Source organism: Caretta caretta, chromosome 4 (assembly GCF_965140235.1).
Source record: "Caretta caretta isolate rCarCar2 chromosome 4, rCarCar1.hap1, whole genome shotgun sequence".
Classification (NCBI taxonomy): domain Eukaryota; kingdom Metazoa; phylum Chordata; order Testudines; family Cheloniidae; genus Caretta; species Caretta caretta.
This window is the reverse complement of record NC_134209.1, coordinates 84,996,256-85,003,358: the sequence shown is the minus strand read 5'-3', so window position 1 is coordinate 85,003,358 and position 7,103 is coordinate 84,996,256.

Genomic DNA, 7,103 nt, shown 5'->3' with positions numbered 1-7,103 from the left:
GCAGTGGTTGTTTGCAGAGCTTCCTGCAGTTGGGGGAGAAATCTAGGGGTGGGTCTGACCCAGCTCTGGATGCCATGCATGGGAAGAGGAAGTCCTGTTCTCCCCAGCCCAGCTGGGACTAGCAGCTGAGTCCAGCACAGGGTAGAAGCCACCAGCTGGGTCTTCCCCAGTCCCACCCTCTGCCCCACAGTGATTACCTCTCTGCCGGCTGCCCTGGGCACCCAAAACATACTGCTGGTTGACCACTTTTGTCACATGCCCACTTTTGTGGGTTCCCTTTGCTTCCCTGTCAAATTCATTTTTCTGCAGGGAAGCAAAGAAATCTGCAGGGGAAATAAATTCTACACCTGCACAGTGGTGCAGAATTCCCTCAGGAGTATTTAGTTAAAAATCAATGATTTAAAAAAAATTTTCCTCAAAGCAGTATCTAAAGAGTTTTAATTAAGATACATTACAGCTCAAAGATATCTTATCAAGGAATAGGGATTATAAATACTAATTCTATAGTATGAGACCATATATTCATGTAATGTTTAACAAACGTTTTGTAAATGAGTTCCAATATTTCATGGATTAGGGACCCAATTTTATGAGGTTCCAGGGGCTTATGTATAGATTAGAAAGATTAACCTAAATATCAACCCAATGGGACTCGGTGATCAGTCTAGAAGATACCATCAGAGATGCTTAGTTTTGCAGTTCTCAAACTGTGGATTTGTCTCCAGAGATAACATGCTTGTGAACAGCAAAAATGTTTTTAAATAAAAAATATGTAGAGGTGAGAAAGAAGACCTTAACCCTATTGTCCCTCTGCAAACTTGTGTACAGAATCAATCCCTTACCTCTCTCTAAAAGTGCAAAGTTTCAAAAAGTTCCATGAATAGAAGATTGGTGGGGATGGAATATGTCTGGACAAGGAGAAGAAGTCTGGAGATAAATGTGAGAAGGGAGGGACTGGCAGCAGAAACAAAAGTGAAACTGTTCGAGCAGCACATTCAGAAAGACCTCAAGACTTCTGGAGTGTAGCCTTCATTGATTTGAGATCTAGCATACCATTCTCCCCCTAGAAGGGAAAACCTATAATGGCAGCAGGCTGTAAAAGAGACCGAGTTGGGGAATATTTTAACGAAGTTCCTTTACCTGTGTGTAAGACACGCATGCATGCAAAATGCAAACAGCGCAACAAAGAAATGCAAGTCCTGGTTGCCCAAATGAAACAACATCATGAGAAGTGTTCCTTCTCAGGAGAAAGCTGTGTTGAAGATTGATGAAAGGAACATGTCTGAACAAGCAGGATCTTCAGGTTGGTAAACTTTTTTGTTTTTTATTTCATACTACTTTAAGGACTGCCTGTCTTCCTTCTGGACTATTCTTGAATTCTCATGTTTGAGGAAAAAATATAGTTGTTACTCTATGGTACTAGCATTTTAGATGCAGTTGTAAAAAAAGATCTGCCTATTTCAGCTATTTATCACAATTTCACCTTTGAAGTACCACTGAGTGTCAGTGAATGCAATGAGTAATACTAAATGAGCAGTATGGTGGTAATAAGTGCATTAACGTATTTTGTTTAGGAGACTCCATCCTCCTCCTACAGGATTCTGAAGACCTATCCACCTTCAAGATCACCACCATTTTCTACTGTTTCAGAGTTATCTGCCAATGATAGTTTCAGTCACATCATATGTCACATAGTCACAGTATATCACCTGTAACAAAAAGAGAAAAAAATCTCCATGCAGGAACAACCAGAAATAAATTTGTGATAAGAACCAGCAGACTACAAAGAGGTAATTGATGAAAAAATTGCCCAGTTTGTTTATGCAACAAACTCTACTTTCTGTATGATTGAGAACCCACACTTCATTAACATGGTTCAGTCATTAAAATTAGGTTTCAGAGTAACAGCCATGTTAGTCTGTATTTGCAAAAAGAAAAGGAGTACTTGTGGCACCTTAGAGACTAACCAATTTATTTGAGCATAAGCTTTCATGAGCTACAGCTCACTTCATCGGATGCATTCATCGGAAAGTGTAGAAGATCTTTTTATACACACAAAGCATGAAAAAATACCTCCCCCCCCCACCCCACTCTCCTGCTGGTAATAGCTTATCTAAAGTGATCACTCTCCTTACAATGTGTATGATGATCAAGGTGGGCCATTTCCAGCACAAATCCAGGGTTTAACAAGAACGTCGGGGGCGGGGGTAGGAAAAAACAAGGGGAAATAAGTTACCTTGCTATTATTATTACCAACAGGAGAGTGGGTTTGTGGGCGGGGGGGGAGAAGGCCCAACTTGATTATCATACACATTGTAAGGAGAGTGATCGCTTTAGATAAGCTATTACCAGCAGGAGAGTGGGGTGGGGGGAGGTATTTTTTCATGCTTTGTGTGTATAAAAAGATCTTCTACACTTTCCACAGTATGCATCCGATGAAGTGAGCTGTAGCTCACGAAAGCTTATGCTCAAATAAATTGGTTAGTCTCTAAGGTGCCACAAGCACTCCTTTTCTCATTAAGACCAGGATACAGTCCACCCAACAGAGCAGATGTCACAGGCAAATTGCTGGATAAAGTGTATGAAAGAGATATTGAGCAGTGTGCAAAAGGTCTACAGGGTAAAATTGTTAACCTGAGTCTTGATGGGTGGAGCAATGTCCACAATGATCCTGTTGTATGTGCTTGTATGACAACAGAAGAAGGGAACCTCTGCCTTACAGAAACAATTGATCAGGAAATGTGCACACACAGTAGAATACTTGCAAGAAGTAGCAGTAAAAGCTATAACAAACTAGGGGGAAAAATTCAAATGTCTAGTATGCAGCTTAGTCACAGACAATGCTGCAAATGTATCCAAGATGAGAAGAAATTACAGTGAAGAGAGTCCCAAGCTAATAACATACGATTGCAGTGCTCATTTGATGCACCTCCTAACCAAAGACTGCAGTGTTCCAGAAATAAAGGCTAATGTTGTTGAAATTGCAAAATTCTTCCGTCACAACCACTTTGCAGCAGCTGCTCTGAAAAGAGTGGGAGGAACCAAGCTAACTCTCCCACAAGACGTGCGGTGGAACTCAGTAGTGGACAGTTTTGAGCACTAAATCAAGAACAGGCCGAATCTAATGACAGTTTGTGAACAAAATCCTGGGGAAAAAAAAATGGCACTGTCACAGCCAAAGTTCCCAACACTGGGCTTAAGAGAAATGTTGAACACATGCTGAGTACCCTGAAGCCTAGTTCTGTAGCCTTGAACAAAATGCAGGGAAATAGCTGTTTTATTGCTGACATTGTTGAAATTTGGAAGGAACTGAGTGAGATCTTAAAGAGAAATATGCAATGATTGTGCTTGTTCCGTGTGTGTGTGTGTGTGTGTGTGTTTTAATGCATGTAATTTAACTATCTCCAGCACATTTTCTTGCAAATATTCTCAATACTGAGTACCAGGGTCAAACCTTAACTGCTGAAGAAGAGGAGTTGGCTATGACATGGACATCCAGCAACCATCCCTCCATAATGCCAATGATAATAAACTTCAGAGCTAAGGGTGAACCATTTAAGAAATGTTTGATTTAAAGAAAGTCACATCAGTGAACTGGTGGAAGTCACTTAAGTACTTGAATTCATAGACTGAAGTGATGATCTCTCTTTTAACAGCAATTAATTCCAAATTGAGAAATTGTTTGGGACATGAAAAAGTAAGAATATGAACAAACAGGAAAATGAATAGGAAGATAACATTGGTGAGGCCTCATCTGGAGTACTGTGTCCAGTTTTGGGCCCCACACTTCAAGAAGGATGTGGATAAATTGGAGAGAGTCCAGCGAAGGGCAACAAAAATGATTAGGGGTCTGGAACATATGAGTTATGAGGAGAGGCTGAGGGAGCTGGGATTGTTTAGCCTGCAGAAGAGAAGAATGAGGGGGGATTTGATAGCTGCTTTCAACTACCTGAAAGGGGGTTCCAAAGAGGATGGCTCTAGACTGTTCTCAATGGTATCAGATGACAGAACGAGGAGTAATGGTCTCAAGTTACAGTGGGGGAGGTTTAGATTGGATATTAGGAAAAACTTTTTCACTATGAGGGTGGTGAATCACTGGAATGCATTACCTAGGGAGGTGGTAGAATCTCCTTCCTTAGAGGTTTTTAAGGTCAGGCTTGACAAAGCCCTGGCTGGGATGATTTAACTGGGAATTGGTCCTGCTTTGAGCAGGGGGTTGGACTAGATGACCTTCTGGGGTCCCTTCCAACCCTTATATTCTATGATTCTATGATTCTATAACTGAGTTAGCTGCAGAAGCCAATATTTTAAGTTTCTCATGTTGACCTGGCTGACAGTCTAATTTTTTGTTTAAATATTTCATAACTATTTTAGTTTTTTAAAAAAACTTGGTTTTAAAGAACTTGAATGTTTAAATTCAAAAATTCATATGCCTGTTTTGTTAAAATATTATTTTTGCTGTTTGAAGAAAAACCAGAATACAAAACGTTATTCTAGTTAAATAAAACAACTTAAATATCTGTCTGGTGGTGGTCTCCTCTTACTACAGCATGGCAAGAGAATCCTCCAAATATTAATGATAGTTCATCTCCCAATGACTTCATAAATATCTGCTTCAGTTAGCTTTGGTCAATGAAATAACCAAACAATCATTCATTTTTCTAATATAGCTGTAAAACCAATCTGAAAAGTCTTCAATACATGCTATACATTTTTAAAGTGATTTACCTTCTAAAAATAAAACCTACATTTATCTCTGAGTTGTAAAGAATATGTATTAAGGTTATAACAACTACGAAGAATGCACTTTTATGTAGAAATCCATGAATAAATTGAAGCTTCTTGACTAGTGATTTAAATCTAATGGATTTAAATCAAATCCATCCTGTTAAAAACTAACAACATTTTAGGTTTTGGAGAGCTTTCATCAAATTGTATGTTTTTCAATGAAACATCAACATTTTCTATGGGGGGGACGGAACATTTTCTGGCCAGCTTTACTGACAAAGCTCCCAGTGGATGGTGCCCTTTCACACCACTCCCAACTGTAGGCTACCCCTTAAAGGCACAATATAGCTCTTACGATCTTGTTCCCATTCAAACAGGAGTTTTGCTATTGATTTGAATGGAAACCAATTTAAGCCCTAGGGTTTTGTTAAAAGACCAGTTTTTACATACCTATCAATCTAATTTCAACATGTAAGCACCACCATGTAAGCCCCAGTAAGCATGACTAGCTCATAAGATAGGAATCCCAGGCTCACCTGAGCCAGAGGAGCAGCACACAAAGTAAGCTCACACAGTCTTACACCAGTCAAATTAATATTCAGCCCAGGTGGCCCTCAGTTTGTGGAATGTAAACAAAATTCACATTCATTGATTCATACTTAAAGATGCATTGAAAGCTAGGACTAGAATAGACCTGGCCAGGCTTTGGGCATTACAACAGAGGGAGGGATCCATCCATCCTGTCCCAGCTTCACCCAGAATTGGCCCCAGGTATAAATTGCCAGTCCTTCTTATCTTGGCTGCTGGGCCCTGATTAGTTTCTGTCAGGTCCCAGCCGTTTTAGACAGGGCAGACCAGCTCTCAGTAGTACCACCCACAGCTGATCTTGAATGGGCTTTCAAAGCAGTTCCTGTACCTCTGTGCTCTCTTTTCCCCTTTAAAAAAACCCCTTCTTTAGGTGGAGTAGGCAATACAGAGGGACCGCCAGCAGTGGGGAGCAAACACCTGATACACCCCATCATTACATGCCTCAGAGCCCTCGAGTGTACCTGATATAGGCAGGAAGGGTGATTGCAGATTATATCATCATACAACAAAATCTCTTGTTTTTTCATGTGATAATTAATGGGTTTCTTCCATCTGTGAAGGAAGGACAAGCAATGATGAAAGGGGAATGATGCTGTTGATATTGCTTGGTACAGGCACAAGATGTTTGTCAGAGAAGATGATAGGAATATTGTTGGCTGAAGAGAGAGAGCTGGAGGTGCAAGGAACAAAAATGGATACCAGATCAGCAGTATAGGCAAGGGCTTTGTGATGCAGGGCCTCGAAAGGAAGGACAAGAAATTGCAATAAGTATTCTATACAAATAGACCTATTACCTGCAAGAATAATGGTTTAATTCTGGCATAGTTACTCAGGTACTGAAGTAAAATCCTCACCACCTGTTACACAAGCCTTAAAAGTTAATGATAACTGAAGATAAAAGTTTATCTCCACTAAAAGCAAGAGGTGTGGGGGCATTGAACAAATAATTGTCTTCTGATAAAAATGGGAACTTCAATCTTATCTGAATTTAGCTTTGGCCATCTAAGCCTGGATGTTCTTGAGACAATTTATCAGACACTGATGTCAATGTTTGGATTCATAAGAAGATTACCACTTTGTTAGTTTTCTACTGCTCTACCATTTAGGCTGTGATCCTGCAGACAACTTCCCACACAAGTAACTTGACTTACACTGATAATCTCTTTCAAATCAATGGGATTGCTTACATGAGTATAATCACCGATGTGCATATTTGCTAAGGTGACCATATTTCCAATGCTGAATATGGGGCACCTGGTAAAATTACTTGTATTCAAGCAAGTTCAGTGGCAATCAATTCTATAAATGTTGAAATTAACATCAAGTTGACGGAGCCCATTAAAAAGAAATACGGTGTAGTTGGGTTCTTTTTATTTACTTTCTTAGCTTTAAGGCTCTAGGGTTCACATACGGAGGGGTAACACACACACCCTGCCCTCCGCCACAATCTCATACACCTCTCTCACACAGGGGGCGGGGGGGGCTGACTGACCCAACCCTCCCTGCCTGGCGTTCTCCCCACTCCATGCCTGGCTGGGTCCGCAGGATGGACCCGTCTCTCCTGGCACTGCATCTTTCTGAGGCAATGTGTGTGTGGGGGGGACATGCAGGGATCACATGCCCCCCTCCCCAGATTTCTGTTCACACTAGAATGTGGCCAACAGCAGCCTTTCAGCACTGTGCAGGAGGGAATGGACAGAAGCTGCTTCCAGCAGCGAGGGATGAGGAGAGGGGAAAAGGGATGACCTGGCCTGTGTCTTTGCAGAGCTCATCTCTTCTCTGCTTGC